Source organism: Ceratotherium simum, chromosome X (genome assembly GCF_057802395.1).
Source record: "Ceratotherium simum simum isolate JZ-2026a chromosome X, ASM5780239v1, whole genome shotgun sequence".
NCBI lineage: Eukaryota > Metazoa > Chordata > Mammalia > Perissodactyla > Rhinocerotidae > Ceratotherium > Ceratotherium simum.
Window position 1 is genome coordinate 108,735,910 of NC_141940.1, and position 20,608 is coordinate 108,756,517.

General features: G+C 36.0%; 1 long non-coding RNA gene across 1 annotated transcript in view; it reads right to left on the reverse strand.

Moving 5' to 3' along the window:
* The window catches only part of LOC147911984 (uncharacterized), a 103,271-nt gene that overhangs the window by 7,133 nt on the left and 75,530 nt on the right, over window positions 1-20,608 (reverse strand). The window contains exon 4 of the long non-coding RNA XR_015550542.1: window positions 850-1,017. This is a non-coding gene — a long non-coding RNA (uncharacterized LOC147911984). The remainder of the gene's footprint in view (window positions 1-849; window positions 1,018-20,608) is intronic.

Below are 20,608 nucleotides of genomic sequence, written 5' to 3' on the forward strand. Positions count from 1 at the left end.
ATCTCCATCTGTTCACCTCCTAGTCATTCTCCAATTCATTCTAACCTGGTTACCACTTCTCTACTCAACTAAAGTTACCAATGACACCCATGTTGCTAAACCCAAAGGGGATATTTTTCACTCTTCATCTTCTTTGATGTCTCAAGAACATTTGACACTGTGATCCAATCAATTTGTTTTAATACTCCCTGTCCTTGGCTTCCACAACACACTCCCTTCTCCTGTTTTCCTCTTATATTTCTGTTCATTCCTTCTAAGTCTCCTTGTCATAGTTTATCCTCTAACACGCCATTAAATGTCTGAGTTCTTCAAGACACGGTTTTGGACCCTCTTTTCTTCCCAGTACTCTCTATATAAAATTATAACCATGACTTTGATTACCATCTTTACATAGATAATTCATAAATTTATATCTCCAGTCTAAAGCTCTCCTGTAGGTTCCAAACCTGTGTATACGTACATCTGCCTACTTGACATTTCGTTTAGTTATCTCAAATGCACCTTAAGCTCTGCATGTCCAAAACTGAACTCATAACCTCCCATGCCCTTCCTTCTACACACAAACACACACTCAAACATGGTCCTCTTCAAACATTTCCTACCTCAGCAAATGGTACCACCATCCATCCATTTTCTCAAACCAGAATTATAGGAATCACCTTTTACATGTCCCCTTCATTCCCTGCTTCCAACTTATTACTGAATCCAATTAATTTTGCCTCCAACATGTCTCTTAAAGCCATACCTTTCCCACCATCTCAGCTGCTACCTTCCTAATCCAAGCTATCACCATCTGTTAAGTAGACTATTATAGCAACCTACATACTCACCTCATTGCACCCCTCTTACCTTGGTCCATAGATTGATCTTTTCAAAACACAAATCAGGACTTCCAGTGCTGGCCAAGTTGCAATAAGTCCACTACCTTCTCTCTCTCCCAATGATTATAACTAAATACTTATAATACAGTGATTACAACTAAATACTCTGGATACAAAAGGCAACTTGTCGAGGACTCTGAAAAGTAAATAATGCAAGAAAAATTGGAAAAGAAATCAAAATTTAAAGAAGCAACCCATACAGTAGTGATTTTCCACATATTTTTCCCTCTTACCTCCTCCAGCTTTGACACCAATTACAAAACTGTGCAGTGGATCCAGGCAGCAAAACCTCAGAGAAACTCCATATTCCTGACCAGAGGTTCAGGAAAAGGGGTGCTTGCAAGTGGAAGAGTATAGCAGAATTCCTATTTTTTTTTCTTTTTTCTCTCCTTGCCTTTCTCTATGGAGGACCTCAGTCATGGAACTATGCATTGGCATTATAGACAGCCAAAACTTTGAGAGAAACTCTGTCTTTCCATACAGAGGAATTAGAAAAAGAGGTGTATGGTGCAAATACTGTGGAAAAATGCTTGGTTTTTGTCTCTCTCTCTTCTCTCACCACTTTGTCCCAAGGGCAGTTGTAGTCACACAGAAATGCATGGCAGCAGCACAGGAAATTAAAACTTCAAGAGAAATGCTATCTTTCTGGCAAAATGACCAGAAAGAGGGACATCTGCGATCCGCAGAGCACAAGAAAAATTCTGGAAATGAAAGAGCTGGACAAGGGGATCCCTTAACTTTGTGTGTAAACTCCCTAGTTCTGAATCTGTGAGACAGACCCAAAGCAGCTAGGGTGCAGAGGACTTGAACAATATTATCAATCAACTTGATGTAATCGACATTTATAAAGAACTCCACCAAAAAACAGCAGATACTACTGTACAGCTATTGGAATGGTTAAAACAAAAAGCTCCTTGACATTGGTCTTGGCAGTGATTTTTTGGATATGACACCAAAAGCAACAATGCAAAAATAAATAAGTGGGACTACATCAAACTAAAAAGCTTCTGCAGAGCAAAAGAAACAGTCAACAAAATGAAGAGGCAACCTATGGCAGAAGATATTTCCAAACTACATATCAGATAAGGGGTTAATATCCAAAATATATAAGGAACTCATAAAATCAATAGCAAAAAGACATCATCTGATTAAAAAATGGGCAGAGGACCTGAATAGACATTTTTCCAAAGAAGACATACAAATGGCCAACAGGAATAGGAAAAGATGCTCAATATCACTAAAGATCAGGGACATGCAAATCAAAACCACAATGAGATATCATCTCACATCTATTTGGATGGCTATTATCAAAAAGACAAGAGATAACAAACGTTGGCGAGGATGTGGAGAAGAGGGAACCCTTATGCACTGCTGGTGGGACTGTAAATTGGTGCAGCCACTATGGAAAACAGTATGGAGATTCCTCACAAAATTACAAACAAAACTAACATATGATCCAGCAACCCCACTTCTGGGTATATATCTGAAAGAAATGAAATCACTATCTCGAAGAGATAATCTGCACCCCAATGTTAATTGCAGCATTATTCACAATAGCCAAGACATGAAACAACCTGAATGTCCATCAATGGATGAGTGGATTAAAAAAACGTAGTATGAAAAAAAAAATGTAGTATGGGGGGCTGGCACCGTGGCTCAGTGGTTAAAGTTCTGTGCGCTCCGCTGTGGCGGCCCAGGTTCATGGGTTCGGATCCCGGTGCAGACCTACTCCATTCATCAGCCATGCTATGGAGGCATCTCACATACAAAATAGAGGAAGATTGGCATAGATGTTAGCTCAGGGCTAATCTTCCTCAAGCCAAAATAAAAGACAGAGGAAGATTGGCGATGGATGTTAGCTCAGGGAGAATCTTCCTCATAAAAAAAGAAAAAAAGTGTAGTGTATCTATACAATGGAATATTATTCAACCATAAAAAGTAGGAAATCCTGCCATTTGTGACAATGTGGATGGACCTTGAGGGCATTATGCTAAGTGAAATAAGTCAGACAGAGACAGACAAATACTGTATGATATTACTTATATGTGGCATCTAAAAAAAGCTTAACTCATAAAAGCAGAGAGTAGAATGGTGGTTGCTAGGGGCTGGAGGGTGCAGGAAATGGGGAGATGTCAGTCAAAGGGCACAAACTTCCAGCTATAAGATGAATAAGTTCTGGAGATCTAATATACAGCATGGTGACTATTGTTAACAATACTGTTTCATATACTTGAAAGTTGCTAAGAGAGTAGATCTTAAATGTTGTCACTACAAAAAAATTGTAGTTATGTGAGGTGATGGATGTGTTAACTAACCTTATTGTGGTAATCATTTTGTAATACATATGTATATCAAATCATCACGTTGTACACTTTAAACTTATACAATGTTATATGTCAATTATATCTCAAGAAAGCCGGGGGTGACAGAATGACTAAAACAAAAAAAAATGACAGTACAAAGTACTAGTAAGGCTGCAAGCAACTGGACCTCATATATTGCTAGTGGGAATGCAGAATGGTACCACCATTCTGGAAAACAGTTTGGCAGCTTCATATAAACATACACTTACTATGACTCTTCTAGTTTAGGAGCAGGAGTGGGGATGAGTAAGGCTTGGAAAAAGACATGGCATGTACTAGTCAAAGAGGCCAGAGGTTTAGAGTGCTTATGGATGCTTTGAAGCAGCTGAGTCTAGATGAACAAGAAGCCAAGTGTAAACAGAAGGGAATAAGAGACCAGATAAAGATACATTCTACATTCCACACATGTTGGAAAGTGAAGGAATTTACAGTTAAAGAGGTCATGTCTGAGGGATCAAAATCAAGATCTTGAGCTGACTTGGTCTTAAGATGATAAAGTCCAAGGTGTATCTGGCTTTGGTCCCAATGCCCAAAGAGATAATGTGTTTTGCTATAAGTTGTGGAGGCTTAGCAGGACATTTTCTTAAGATAATTGGTGTGACTAGTTCCTGTATATAGTTACAAATTATAATTTCTTTGGCAGTCTTTATCCCATTTATTTCCTACCCTAATTCCCACTTTGTGTATGGAAGTGATCCTAAATATTTATTGCAGACTCATCATTAAAAATATATAATATCTTCAATATACTATATTTATTTTATTTATAAATAATATAATATACAGCTGAAAATGTCATATACATCATGACTTTCCCAAAAATAGAAATTATTTTAAAGAAATAAACATTATAAAAACAATATTTTGAAGTAATTTTCATGTCATTTCTTAATGGTACCAAAAACCTATTTCTCTCCCAGAAATATTATGCTATAACTGTTCTAGGAAGAGTGATGTGATTGAATATGCTTCATCTTTTTAAATCTTAGTTTAACACCCTCTAATGTAGCAATTTGAAGTTCGGATTCCAAGTTCAGTTTATTATAATTCTTAGTTTTAATAGTGCTGTAACTGAAAAAGACATATAACAAAAATACGTACTTGGGAAAAACACGTCATTGCTCATGCTTACCAAATTATGATACTTGCTTCCTATTCCCAACAATCATTTACATACAATGAGTTTGGGGGCAAATAGGCCAGTAAATTTCCACCTTCCTTAAGGCTCATCAGTTATTCTTGCAAACTAATCAGAATGTGCCAAATTTTTATATCTTTAACAAACTGTTACAAATGCCACCAAAATTCTTTTTTGAAAAAATTTTCAGGTGTTAGAAAATTACAACGTGTGTGTGTGTGTGTGTGTGTGAGAGAGAGAGAGAGAGAGAATTATACGTGATGCTGGTTTTCAGTGACAAAAATCTCATGAGGAAGGAAACATTCCCAAACATCTATTTCCAAAATGCACTCTCCATTACACGTTTGTTTTGAAAATCTATTACTTTCTCGCATAGTGTTAAAACATCAACTTTACATTGAAGATACAGATTGTGTGTGTGTGCTTGTGTGTGAATAAATACTGGTAAGTATTATACTGTCAGACCTGATTAGCATCATTGCTCATACCCAACAGTGCAGCTAAGGAAGAACTCATACAAGAATAGAAGAGTCAGCTCTGCCATTTTCTTGTGGTTCACTGTACTTGCATTCTGAGTAGTCTCTTAATCCTCAATTTCTTGGCAGAATTCCTTTTAATCTATTGGTCTATTTGCAGACCAACAGATTAGTTAGTATGTAATATAGTTAACATATAATCCAATCCATAAATCCTATAAACAGGGCACAAATCAACTGAAATCAACAAAAGACTGAAACAACAAGTGAGTGAGTCACCATCAAGCCCCTTTGGAATTCTGTCTTCCTCCTGGATTCCCCTTGGCCAAACAGAACCCATATTCATTTCATATGTAATGTGTGTGGTGATGGGTTGTAATTAGTATTTTGGGGGTGAACATGATGTAGTCCATGCAGAAATAGAAGTACAATGATGTACACCTGAAATTTTTACAATGTTATAAACCAATGTTACTGCAATAAACAAAAAATTTTAAAAATAAATAAATAAATAAATAAAAACATTTCATATGTAAACTGAATGGATGCATCTATGTCAACTTGCATATTAAATAATAACAAAGCCTAACTTCTTTCTTATTTTTATATACAAAATAAATAGAAATAGAAACTACATTTGCACTCTATACCACCCTCTGTGGTGCACACATTCCACTATGGAGAGATTCACGAAATATATCATAGCAAATCCATTTAAGGAACCATTTTACAACAAATAAAATAATGTGATAGAATAATAATTACATATGGGGAAACACAATATGCAATTTGAGTGAAAAGCAGTTTACCAACAGTATTTTTCATATAGATGGGACAGAGGAAATATGTTTATGTATGGGTGAATGCAAGCAAAGAAAAATTACTAGAAGCATATACACCAAAATATTGGCAGCAATTATCTCTGGATGGTAAGGGTATGGATAATTTCTATTTCCCTGTGTGTTTTTTTTTTCACATTTTCCAAAATGGTCTTCAATCATTTGGTAATCAGAGGAAGACATTACTTTTTTTTTTATATTTTTACAAGAAGTATGTCTTACCTTGTTATTTCAAAACAAGATTATTATGAAATATGATGACCGTACAAACAGTGTTCATTCCATTCATTCGTCAAAGGGTTGATAGTCCACTGTGCATCAGGCACTGCTTGAGACCACAGGGGACACAACAATGAGCAGAAACAGACTCTGTCCCTGCCGTCATGAGGGAGAGGCAGACAATAATCAATAGATTAAAACTACAACACTAGTCAGAACTATGAATGGAGAGTATAGTGTCATAAGAACACAAAAAGGGAGACCTAACCTAGAATGAAGGCGAAAAAAAAGATACTGCAAGTTTTGGTAGATGCCCAGATCTCCTACTTAAAACATTTTAAATGAAAATGCTGTAATTTTTCATTCAAAACCAAAGTGTAATAATCTGTGGGTTATTTGTGGGTTTCTATTATTCGTGTCTCTATTCCCTTCTATTAGGATAATAAACAGTTGTTCCAACTTCCCGAAGTATCAGATAATGATCAACCTGAGGAAAGAGTAATTTGGTGAAATCAAAATGATTCTAAAACAATCTTCAAGCCTTCTCATGGTCTTTCCAAAAGGTGAAAATCAAAAGTAAACTTTTAATCTAGCCATAAGAAATGATGAGAAGACAGAAATCCTAACAGAAGTAGAAATTCTAGTGAGCCAATCCCTAGACAGATGGGTCCCATTTACTGTGTTTCCTTGGTTACCACTAAAAAATTGGTGAAAGACATTTGGGAACAGTCAGGTTTAATGGGAAAGATGTGACAAGACAAGACTGAACTTACCTCAGATAGAGTTAGACAGACACTGTCAATTTCATGGTCCTGCTCTTCCCAATTTATACATTTTCACCAATGCACAAATAACTTAAAAGAAAGATGCATAAAAATTTGGCTTCCATATTGCACTCCCCAAAATGCTAGACAACTATACATTAATACAGACTATTACCTCATCTGCTTTTCTAATATTGCTCTCCCAAGGCATTTTAGAGGGTCAGTGATTTTTCAATTCCTTAAATCCTTTCTGCCAACACTGTTCTGCCATGTTCTTTGCCTTGATGAAAATGTAAATCTTTCCAAACATATTGATTTTATCATTGTAAAAGCAGAGCATAGTGTCAGGCATTTTACAAAGCTCTAAGTCTCACTATATGATGGGAATTTTAAAGAGAGATGCCACCACTTTGCCCATCATTATCATTTCTCCTTCTGGAGAAATGATATGGTCCTGGGCAGTGGACCAGATCACACCTGGGGTACACCAAAGGTACGACTTGCCATTATTTTAAGAAGACTTCATGATTAGGAGCCCATGTGACAGACAGCACTGTGACACTGTGGACAATTGAGTTGCTGAATTTGGGGGCAGAATTGAATGTTGATTAGTGTCTGTTTCCTCTTTGGGTGAAGAAAGATGATGCTAAGGTGTTCTTTTTTCTGCCTTTCCCAGAAATATGAGAGAAAAGGCAGCATGTCATAGTTAAAGACTCTCTCAGCTCCATTACTCCTGGCCTAGCATCTGAGAGGGGTAAATGATTTCACTGATTAGAAAATGAATCTTGAAAATGCAAGACCTGCACAGAATACTGGCCCAGAATTGTACAATTGAATGAATGCTGGAGAATAAATTCATTTAAAATTACCACCCAAGAAAATGCACTTTTAAAGATATGTGTTTTGGTCCAATGATCATCATTGACAATATCATTAAATACTCTTTTATGGTACTGAATTCAAGAATAGTTTGTATGTTTAAATATGTACATTTTTAAAAATTAGAAATCTAGCTCAATTCACACCAATCCATGGGGATAGAGATGCCTTATTTCTACAAATGAGCCCCTTTTTTGGTTGAGGAAGTCATATCTTAACAGTATAACAAAGTTAAAGTGAAGCTGTAAGGGTGAAGTGTTGATAGTGATGACCATACCGACATTTCTATAACACACGGGATGTGATAATACGGGGAATTAGTTGCTCCCTGGGTATAAGGTAGGCATTTTGAGAGGTGCATTAACTTGTTCAGTCTACTAGTGTACCATTTAGTAATTGTATCTCCAGGGCATTAAATAGCATCATAATGGTCAGGAACAAATTTAGGAAAATGGGAAATGCATTATCTGCTGTGCTGAGAGTAGTTCATTCGCCTCGTGAAATCTGGCCCAATGATTATTTAATCCAGTGTGTTGAGAATTACTAATTTGGTACACAAAATGTGTGCACTATATACCTTTGTCTTTGGTGCACTGAGACAAATATTCCCTATAGTAGACATTTCCACATACAACACCTAGGAAAGACATTAGACCACATATGTTAAACAAGAGATGGTTAGAATTAATGGATTTTGTTTCTATCCCATCTCTATCAGTCATCCCTTTTGTCTTCCCTCCTTTGTGGAGGAAACTATAGAATTATTTCCTCCAGATTCTTTCCTCATTCAATGAGACCCTTAGCCCCAAAGGATGAACCAGGTAAAAACATCACCCAACAAACGTGGCCGCAAAGAAAATTCAGTGGGATCCCAGTAGTAGCTACGGTGCTTGCCATAGTTAAAGTTATTACATATCCACTGGGACAGATGCAAAGTCAGTTATTTTGTGTTACTGATGAACATCAAATAATATAAAACAAAGATAAAATACAGCTCAGGTGAATAAAAAAGAAGATAGAGAGGAGTAAGATTACAAATAAATACATTTGCAACAGTCTTGATGCCAAAGTTATATGGGAAGCCAAGGATAGGGATTCAGATGAGAAAACCAAGGCTAGCAATGGAGTTGTGGAATCAGAATTCTAATACAAGATGGGGCCTCAGGGAGCTCCGTTTTCAATCCCGTCATTTATCAAACGAGAAAGCTGAGGCCCCGAGGGGCAGAACAACTTGTTCAAAGTCACACGGATTATCAGTTACAGTGACGAGACTAGAAGCCCATATTAGTTCTGTCTTTTCCTCTTTAGCATTAAACAATGGCAATGAAATGCATAAATTGAGGAAATTGGTTCCTGGTCCTAGAGAAGCTGAGCTGTCCTTCTAACAGAGTTTGAAGACCTCAGACTCCTTCAAGGGCACCATCGCACACCAGAAAAAGCAAAAAAAAAAAAAATTATGTGCATAACACATCTCTATTTATACATAATCTTTAAACACAATTCCAATGTATTAGTAAATTCCTTGAAGTGAACTCAACTTGCTGTGTGAGACAATGCAGTTTTATGGTTTTGTTGCTATACTGTGTATTTAGCCCAGGAAAACAAAAATAATACTGTTTTATGAACACAGCCACCAGATTGTACTATTTAATACTCCTGATAGATGATAGTCATTTTTTGCAAGTGGCATCTGGCCAAGATTGTGGGTCTCAAAGAGTGTGTCTCAACTGTGCTCAATCATTGCATCTCCCTCTATTAAAAAACCGTATTGAGATTTCTAGAACCCACAGCAATCAATCTGCTTGATTAATGAATTTTTTTTAAAGCTTTTGTTTCCCTGGCACTGGCTCTCAAAAAAATTAGACACTCATTTCCTCCTCCATTTGTGGTTGCTAGAAAAGAGAGAGATTCGGTGATAAATATTTATTATCTTCCAATTCCTGTCTCCCTTATGGTGGGGTTATTGCTTTATTCAGTTCCAGAGCTAAGGAAAATGTCTACCATGTCATTAATAATAAACAAAGCTGTAGTGTGTGTGCAATAATGAATTAAGTTCACCCCAGCCCATCTGTGCATCACCATTCACAGGCATCTTGTCAAACGAAGGTTCTGCAGAATCCACAGGTCCTTGGTCCTCTCATTATGAAAGTAATCTGTGGGAGGAGGCGAGTTAAGTTGTAAAATATTATTATATAAAGCAAGCAACCTCTTTTCTCGAAGAACTGTCTGGCAATGAAGCAAAATTCTAGCTATTGTTGCCCCAGGGTTGAGGGGAATAAAAAGGAAAAATCACCAAGGCTCATTTGATCTTGGCGAATCAACAGAGCAGCTTCCTATGAAAATTAAGCAGCTGGAGAGAGGCAAGGATCAGTCTGGACCTGTTCACTTTTTCCATTTATTGGCCAATTCAGAACGGCTCCCTTGATGTGCTGGTGAGCCTTTTCCAAACTGCTTCATAAAAATTTCACTAACAACATTTCCACTGTTTCCCTTCATTAATCGTTCTCTAGTAAACAACACTGTAAGTATTTATTGTTCTGACATAAACCTCCATTCTCTTCTAGAAATAAGGCTTCCACATATCCTTGACCTATTGCTAACACAACAGATCCCCTAACTCCGTCCTTCTCAAACTTTAATGAACGTACGACCTGCCCAGGAATCTTGTGAAAATGCAGATTCTGATTCAGCAGGTCTGAGATGGAGCCTGAGATTCTGCATTTCTGGCAAGCCCTCAAGTGATGCCAATGCTGCTACCTCCCCTTGAGCAGCAAGACTCTAAACGATTCATCTCTCCTCTTGGAACTTCAAGGAATCAAGCGAAGACAAATTAAGAAGCTCACAAAAACAAAGACAACATTTAAAAATACTTTATATATTTTAAAATAGATGAATTTGATGTTTTCATCCAGGGTTGACTCTCAACATGTTGTTTCTCTTTAAATTGTAACATCCTGTGACCGAACACACAGTTAAGTCCCACAAACTAATGAAGTAAATATCAAAATGCTCTTAAGAATGGTACTGCTGTAAGAGTTCTTTTACTGTTTGTTGTCAGTATGCCTTCTCCTCATCTAGATCTTGAGCTCCCTAAGGCTACAAGAGACATCTACTATTCTATCTTAACAGCCCCTCACTTAGCATGTTGTCATATCCAATCCAATCAACATTACTGAATACCTACTGTACAATCGGCACCATGCTGAGCACTGGAGACGCTGAAAGGAACAAGAAAACATCAACATGCTCTCAGGGAGTTTAGCAGTAACTATAATATTCTCCCTAAGTCACTGAACTATAGCATTGTTTGAAAGCTAAATAATGTCAACACTAGGCAGGCAAGATCATATTATGACATAAAGGTAAATATATTCATTTCCAATTCTAATATTTTAAATCCAAATATTCTCCTTTGTAAACTCCATATAACTTTTTGAATTCTTTGGAAATTGCAAATAAACTTCAAGGACCATAACTTTTTTGTGAACCCAATGCTTTATCATGTGTTTTATACACCAATAAGTGACAGCATTTCAACTGACCACATGTAAACAAATGAGAAAAATGAAAATAACAAAAAATGTATTCTTAATTCTTGAGATGATTTGACATCTTTAATATGGATGAATTCTTTACCACTGGAGTGGAAAGCTTTCACAAACAAACAATCAAAAGAAAGATGTTTTCTTCTACTTGTTACTTAGCAGTCCAGTCACATCAAGGTTAAAAATATAATTTCCATATTCCTTATCTATGGGGACTCAATCAAGCAAGACTCCTTTCAACCCTCATTGGGACAAGAAGGAACAGATGTAAAAACATCTGCCCTGCTTCAAAATGATGAAAACACCACCGTGATATCAAACACAGCTCTGGGTCACTCCACAAAAGTCTCTCTAGTCTCAACATGAAAGTGTTTTATCGACTGTCATTGTGGTGAAAATCAAGGAAGATACAGACTAACGTTTTAATTATCAACCTGAAAACCTAGCTATTGGTCTTCTCTGTTCCATCTCACAGCATTATCACTGATATCTCTAATTGAAGCTTCCTTATGCGCCTTTTGGGTGACTGAAAAAACGCTTGAAAACTTGACATTTTTGGTGCAGCAACAGTGACATCCAGTGGGTAGCAAGATTAACCCCAAAATTCTGTGTAAACTCAATGAATGAGGGTTAGGATATCCCAAAAAATGTTTTTGGTTATTCACGGTCATTTAGTATGAGAACCACACATTTTTAACTCCCTTGGGATAAGAATCTTTTTCGTTGTTATAGTAGTAAATAGACAAAGCAAAGTCACATCTTGTCTAACTGACCAAGATGTTGCTACAGTTTCTTCCCAAGTCAATGCCATTCATTGCAGCAAGAGAAACTATTAGTCAGAAAAGTCTTGTTAAATTAATTTTACTAATAACATTCTTCCAACTTTTACTTAGATTCTCAGTAAGTTATTTAACTTAACCTGGTTTACCACCTGAATGCTTCCAATTACCAAAAACTTCCTAAAATTCAAGTGGAAAAATGTAATTATTAGGTTTTCTTTATGTATATTTCCTTTATATTTTTTTCTTTATGTATATACTTATAAATATATTTATATAATATATACTTTAAATAGATATATTTAAAATAAATTTGCACCTCTTGTTGAGTTGATGGCTAACAGAATTATACAACACCAATACAATGTTCATGGATTTCCAGACTTTATTTCAGGAATCTGTTTCTATCACCGCTTCATACCATTGCTCTCATTTCAGTTCTAAGCCACTAAGTGTACTTCAATCTAACTTCTGGCAAATGGACACCACAGAAGTATAACAGCTTTGGAGAAAATAATTGCTCCACAGATATGGATCCCTCAGGCTTAGTGGAAAGAAGTTAATTACCTAGACCCTGAGAACCTATCAGAAGAGACATCGATATTTCTGAAATTCCTCTGAAAGTAGAACTAGATTTTAAGGTGTTTTGTGGAGGAGAAAAGAGATCAGTAAATTCAGTTCATTAGCCCAAATGGGCTCCCTTGCAAGAAAGAAAGCAGAGGCTTTGAAACAAAATAAAGAGTACTCAGAAATTCATCTGTGTACACCCCAAAAAAGCGATCTGTCGAAAAACAAGATCAGATTCACTGTATAGAAAAATCAAAATCTATACAGTTTCAAAGGCAGCAGAAAGTCCAGAATTCCTGGGCTTTGCTATTAACACAATAGGTTTCATAAGACATTGGAATAGGCCCATCAAATCTTTTAGATGAACTAAATGACAGTATATGATGTACATACACACACAAAAAAAGTAAAGAAACTCAGAATAATGCATGAAAACAAAAAATAAGAGATTCACTCCTAAGACATTTAGTCTGCCAAGCCCACATTGTTCAATACAGCAGCCACCAGCTACCTGTGCCTATAGAGCACATGAAATGTGGCCAGTCCAAATCGATATGTGCAGTAAGTGTAAAATATACACCAGATTTTGAAGACTTACTATGAAAAAAAGAATATAAAATAACTCATTAATAATTTATATATTGATTACACATTAAAATGATAACATATCAGATGTATTTGGTTAAATAAAATATATTATCAAAATTATTTTACCTGTTTCTTTTTACTTTTTAATTTATTTTATTTATTTATTTATTTTTGCTGAGCAAGATTTGACCTGAGCTAACATTCATTGCTAATCTTCCTTTTTTTGTATGTGAGCCACTACCACAGCATGGCCACTGCCAGACAAGTGGTGTAGGTCCGCACCCGGGAACCGAAGCCCAGCCACTGAAGCAGAGTGCACTGAACTTAACCACTAGGCAACCAGGGCTGGCGCTCTTTTTACTTTTTTAATCTGGCTATTAAAACAATTAAAATTACATATGTGGTTTGCATTATATTTCTATTAGACAATGCTTCTCTCAACAAATATGAAAGAATGAACATGTCACTTCACATGAACATTTCCATCATCATTTTATATGCTATCCCATCTTAATATATTCATCCACTCGTCAACTCTCCTAGCCTTCTCTCTTGCCTTTTCAAATTCACATCCGTGATTTGAATATATTTTAAAGTAATGATTACAGTTTCTGCTACTATCCATTAGTCATATAGGAACAATACAAATAGAAAGGCATAATTCAGTAGTTAAACTTGCAGATTCTGAAGCCAAACTGGTCCAATTCAACTCCCAGGTCTGCCCCTTACTAGCTGTGTAACTATGGGCAAGTTATTAAAATCTTTTTCTGTCTCGTTTTCCTCAAATGTAAAATGAGAATAACAATAGGCTTATTGAGGGGATAAAACAAGTTAATATATTAAATCATTCCTGACAATGCCCAGCAATTAGAAAACATTATTATTAATTATACAGCTGATTTAGTTTTTATAATTGACAGCTTAAAAGAGAACAATGAACATCTGATACCTTCAAATATTCTTGGAACTTTAAATAAGCATTAAATATACATGCATTTAAAATTTCATCACACTAGTCAAATAATATGATTCATAGAGTAATCTTTCCTAAAGAAATTAGTCACTTACAATACTATTTCTTCTTTTTTTCCTTTTAAAGAAGACCCATAATGTATTTTCTTCAATCACTCTGTAATCCTTTTTTCTAAGTCCTACTTTCCTTTCCTTTGGTTAATCTCTTGTAACCATGTTTTCCCGCCCCATTACTCAGAATTCAAAGCTCAGTCCTTTAGACCCTTCATTCTTCCATTTGGGTCTAGACAGCAATTTTTTCCTATTCTTTCCCTTCCACTCCTAAAAATCCCTCCTTCCTAATCACATCCACCATTTTTCAGACCTGGTCCAAGTTCCATATCTCCCACAAGGCCTTCTCCATCTGCGTCAGCCTGCATTATTTTTCTCCTTAAACGCTCACACTGTTGCCCATTCATTCATTCAATTAATGTTTATTGCCTGCCTACATCAAAGAGTTAGCCTCCTGGGACACCAAAAAAAGTGAAACATACATGTATTCCCATCTTCATGGAAATTATAGTCTGAACAGGAAGACAGACATCAAATAAGTCCTCATAAGAGAGATCAGTGTCATGAGATATAAGCCAGGGAGCTAAAGGACTAATTTATTCACATGCCCATGTTTGCTTTCCTAAGCAGAGTGCAAACCACCATGTCTTTTATTTCCTTAATAACCCCTCCAGCATCCAGTACAGTACAGTCATATAGTAGGAGTTTAAATACTGGTCAAACAAATACAAACAATATTTTTTATTATTTAGACTCCATTTCTTTCTTTCACGTTACCTACCATTTGACCCCCTGGGGTTCAACTTGTACCCTTCATTATTGCATCATATAGAGGAAATATCACTCCATTCAGATGACTTAAGCTAGATCTCAGAACCCAAACCCACCAACTGTATATTTATATCTGTTAGCCAAAGTGTTGTGTAAATATAAGATACTGGTATTTTTGATCCATTCCTGAAACATCTTCACCTCTTTAGAATTCAGCAACTTTTCCCCAAGGTCCTCTTCTTATATAACTTTTAAAAAATTAACTGTAATTCAATAACCCAAATATAATCACTGCTGACATTTTCATGTAGATCTTTCCAGTTTTTTTTCCACGCACATATATACACATATTTTGCTTTCTAAAATTGTGGTCATATGGTACATACATTCTTATAATCTAATTTTCCTTTAACACACAATGAATATTCTCTCATATTACTGACTCTTCATCTACGTGATGATTTTTAACAGTCACATAATATAAATAGAGAGTAATCATTGAGCATTAGTATTCCTTTTACTCCACCATTTTCTATTTTTCCATTGTGCTGGGCTCCCTAACAGCTGATTCCCAAGTTTAGGACAAAGGAGGGAGTAGGTAATGGTAAATTAAGGTTCAATTCTTCCTCCTACTCCTCAGTTTAACCAAACAGTAAACCAATATTTCCTCCCTGAAATTTGATTCCCCATCTTATGGCAAACAGGCTATACACCACTCTTCTCTAGCTGTCTTCATTCACGTTCCTTTACTATCAAATGAGATGATGGCTATGGAAGCACTTTGTAAAGTAGTAAATGATACAAAATTACAAACATAAATAATTGATTTTTCTGAGTTATAAAAATAATGGCATGTTTAAGATGCAATGCTAAAAATAAGAACTGGTCACAAAGCCAATGCATATAGTATAATCCTATTTGGGGAAAAATTATCTATTTTACATAGTTATGTTGTCAGGCTATGCCACAAAATTTAACAATGATTATCCCTGGGTTTAGAACATGTGGTGATCTCTAGTTTCTTTTGTTCTTTTTTTTTTTTTGGCTTTCCTTACCTATAATTCCTCCCATAGTTACATATTATTTATATGAAGAGAAAGATTATTTTGAAGTATTGTCTAAATATGATTTTGTGATGCTGTTGTTTATTTTTATAACTTTATTTATTATATCATTTCTTTATTTATGCTCGTACTCTGACACATATCAAAAAGGGTAATTCTAAACACTGGATTAGCTTCCTGGGGCTGCCATAACAAATCACCACAAACTGGGTGGCTTAAAACAACAGAAGTTTACTGTCTCACAGTTCTGGAGCCTAGAAGTCCAAAATCAAGTGTCAACAGGACCATGCTCATTCCAAGGCTCTAGGGGAGAATCTGTTCCATGTCTTTCTCTTTGCTTCTGGTGTCACAATCCCTGGCATTCCTTGATTTGCAGCCGCATAACTCCAATCTCTGCCTCCATTGTTACATGGCGTTCTTCCTGGTGTTCTTTTCTGTGTCTTCACGTTGTCTTCATATTGGATTAAGGGCCCATCCTACTCCAGTACGATCTCATCTTAACTAATTATATCTGCAGCAACCTCACTTCCAAATAAGGTCACATTCTGCGGTACTAGGGATTAGGACTTAAACATAGATTTTTGAGGGACACAATTCAACCCATAATACTGATCAAGGAATTTTGTTTTTAATTTTTATTTTAAAACCTACACATGTTAAATAAATTATGCCCTTAGTATTTTATATGTCTTGCTTTTCAAAAATTGATATAGTAAATCACTTGACTAGGTCTAAACTTCTCAGAACACCATTCCAGAAATGTTGCTACAATAGTGTAATTCATCATCTTTACATACTGCATTGGGAAATTATCATTATAGAAGGAGTTTGAAAACTAAAAGCCTCATGTATTTGAACCATTTATCAATGCCCTGCCAGGAACAGATACAGCTCTTCAGTCACTTGGGAGACTAAACATTTCATAATGCAACTCCTTGTGAATTTGAAATAGATTGACAAAATATTTTTTTCTTCTTTTACCAAGACTAGAATTTGTTGTTCAAACTCATACTAAAGTATCACAAGAAATAAAACACATTTTTTCTTTTATTTTATGCTCTACTCAGAAACCATTTCTTGCAAAGAAAAAGTGGAGAACCACAACCCTTAAGTAATCAGGATGACCTCTTGAAGAGCAAAAAGCTACTGAACTCTAAAAAGCAGTGGGTCCACCACACTGTGAACAACTCCTAAGTGTATTTAAGCAATTTTTTGAAAAAGCACCTTTTCATGTACAGCTGATGATGATCATTCTCTGAAAAAGTGAAACTCCTATTAAAGAGATACCATTTGAAAAAGTATAAAAAGCCAGAAGGAAATTGTCATGGTGTTGTTTCAAAAAGTAAGGTTACCATTCCCTTTCCCAAAAGATAAAGTTTTCTCATGATGGCCTTGGTGACCTGTAAGTGATAATGCCATGCGGTTGAGAAGTTTAATCTTGGGGCAATTCTAACTAGTAAGACTTCAACTTGTTGGATTATTTCAGTGAGAAATATAATCACTGAGACTTAAGTATTCTTCAATAATAATCTCAGTTAGCCCCTGCCACAATAATGCTGCATAACAAACATCTACACAAATCTCAACGGCATTCAACAACAAGCATTAATATCTTGCTCGTGCATCTATGAGGCAGTTGGGTTTTACTGATATAGGCTGGGTTCAGCCGTGATTCGAGGCTATGAGTTAGGTCCAGGTCTGCTACACATATTCCTCTTCCTTCTTGGACAAGAAGCTATCCAAAGCATATTCTTCTCATGGTGAAAGGCAGGAGTTCAATGGGGCAAAGTTAATTACATAAGCACATTTCAAGTCTTTCCTTGCATCATATCCACTAACATTCCATTCACCGAAGCAAGTCACATGGCAAAGCCCAAAGTCAAGGAGCAGGGAAAAAGTTTTGGTCTCCCACGAGGCCATGACAAAGAGATTGAAGAAATGAGACCAATGATTTAATCTACCACAAACAGCATAAGAATTTTATTACTAAACAAGATATATCTTTTTTTTTTTTGAAATATACAAAGCAAATAAAGACCTATCCCTTAAAAGTATTTTGTCCACCAGGAAGCCACGAGATCAGGATGGCCTACACCATTCTTAAAGATTATTTTGTTTAGTGCTGTAAGTGTTATTACACCAAACAATTCAATAAAGAGTATCATGATGGTATAATTTAATCTCTATTATTTTGCCTTGTATCTTTATTTACATATTTATAAATCCTATTGTTCCAAAAAGTATTTAATGATCTCTCTAAAGTTATCTGGCTGACATACTCTTACTATTCATATTATATATAAATATCCCTATTTAACTATTTGAAAGATCTTAATAATTGATTTGTGCAAAAATTAATAGTTTTTACATCAGTCAGTAACTATTGTAGCATCTTACTCTTACAATACTAAATACACATTTAAATTTCAACTGATGATATAATTTAAATATATCTGCTATAAGTTGAATTGTGCCCCTAAAAAGATATTAAGGTCCTAACCTCCACAACCTGTGAATGTGAGTTTATTTAGCAAAAGGGTCTTTGCAGATTATCAAGTTAAGATGAGGTCATTATAATGGGCCTTAATTCAATATAACTGGTATCCTTAAAAAACAGGAAAATTTGTACACAGGGACAAGCACTTACAGAGAGAAAACAACGTGAAGACATAGGGAAAATGCCATCTACAAGTCAAGGAGCACCTGAGGCTACCAGAAGTTAGGAGAAAAGCAGAGAACAGATTCTCCCTTACAGCTCTCACAATGAACCAACCCTATCAACACCTTGATTTCAGATTTCTAGCCTCAAGAACTGTGAGACAATAAATTTCTGTTGTTTACGCCACCCAATGTGGGGTTCTTTCTTATGACAGCCCCAAGAAACAAATACAATCCAATATAAGGAGATTCTATACTTGAAATGAAATAGAACACTAGATATTAATAATAAATCCAAATGATATATCTTTTTTATTTTACTGATATTATGTTCAATATGTGTAATGGTAACCTATATGATCACATGATCAGTGATGTCACATAACTTCAGGGGCACCAGAAATGACACTGAAGTAAGCATTTGGCTATTTGGACTTCAAAAGGCCAAAGACAAAGCCAATTTGGGACAAGTAGTGCAGCAGAAGCTAAAAGCTAGTACATCCCTATTTATCACCATCTAAAATACTACATATTATTACTTCTTTATTTTGTGTATGGTCTGCCTCCCTGCTACTCCTATTAGAATGTAAGCATCATGAGGGTAGAGAATTTTTATCTGCTTTGCTTGCCACTGTATCCCCAATGCTAGAACTATGCCTGGCACATAATAGGTATTTAATAATTATTTGTTCAAAGAATGAAATGAATCTCCAAGCAAGAGTTCTCCTCTTAATCATGCTACAACTATTTTTTGTCATGTGTTCGGCTCCTCCCTTGGACAACCAATTATCTACACAGGCTTGATTTTTGTCCTTCTCAAAGTAAACAGGGAAACTCTATAACAAGAATACATGCTCATTTGCCAATTCCACAATCATAAACTACAAAAGTAGGTCTACCATAAGGAAACTCCCAAGAGAGTCAATTATTTCAATACTGTTCTCAGCCTGCAATATTCCTGGGAGAGAAGTTCTTTCAGATGGACAGCAAGAACTGCATGGTAGAGTTGGAAATGCACAGGCCATAAAGTCAGACTAAACTTGGTTAGAAGTTCACTGCTACCATTTAAAAATCTCTCTGATTCACGGGTTCCTCCCATGAAATGGAAAGAATAATGCTTCCTTCATAGGGTGTTATACCGTTAAACAGGATATATCTAAAGACCCCAGTATTATGCCTGGTAAGGTGAAAGATTCAGGCACAAATCTAAGGAGTGATGGTATTATAGCCAGTTGAAGGGAGGCCAGTTCTGTCAAGACAAAATATATGCCATCAATGGGTTCCTGAAAGTTTACTGTATGATTTCTGGCTTTATCTAAAACTGTTGTAAGCAAAATCATTGTAGTCTTCACAGTGAGAGCTATTTGCCTCAAAGGTCAAAGGAGAGTTGTTGTGTTTTTCCTCCAGTTTCTAGAGATTGCATAGAGATTGTTCTACACTGAATGGTGGCATTAGCTGAAGCAGCATTTAGCAGTTCAACACATGGTTGAGTAAAGCCTGGGGGAGAATTAGATGATAACATTTCAAGGGGAAATTGCCAATGGACAAAAATAGCAAGGAGGCAGGGCAGCCTAGGGCTTAGCAGTAGAATTTTTAAAGAGGCAAAGCCACACAGTCCTGTTCTTTTCAGCAAGTATTCTCCTGAGAGCCAGCTGTTTACCTCCAATCAGTGCTACAACAGCTGAAGGCTTTGGCCTTTGAAAGCTAAAGCAATTGCTCACAGACAAGCTGAACTAACTAACATTTAATTCTGTATTTGCCATTTCTTCCACTCAGACTCTGTAGTGCAAACCCTGTTAGATGGCAGAACCAAGGATTACACAAAGCTACATTTGCAGATGTGGTGTTTACCACCGTAAGAGGTTCCAGGAAGAAAAAGGGCTGTTGACTAGAGCTCCCACTTTTGCTACCATAGAAATTAATCCTATAAATTGACAATAATTTGGAAGATGATTATCCAATCTGAGGATGATCCAAGCCTCCCCACTGCTCACTTTTGGAACTTTAATAATTTTGCAAGTCTTCACAGAGGTTATGCATTGGACCAGAAAAAT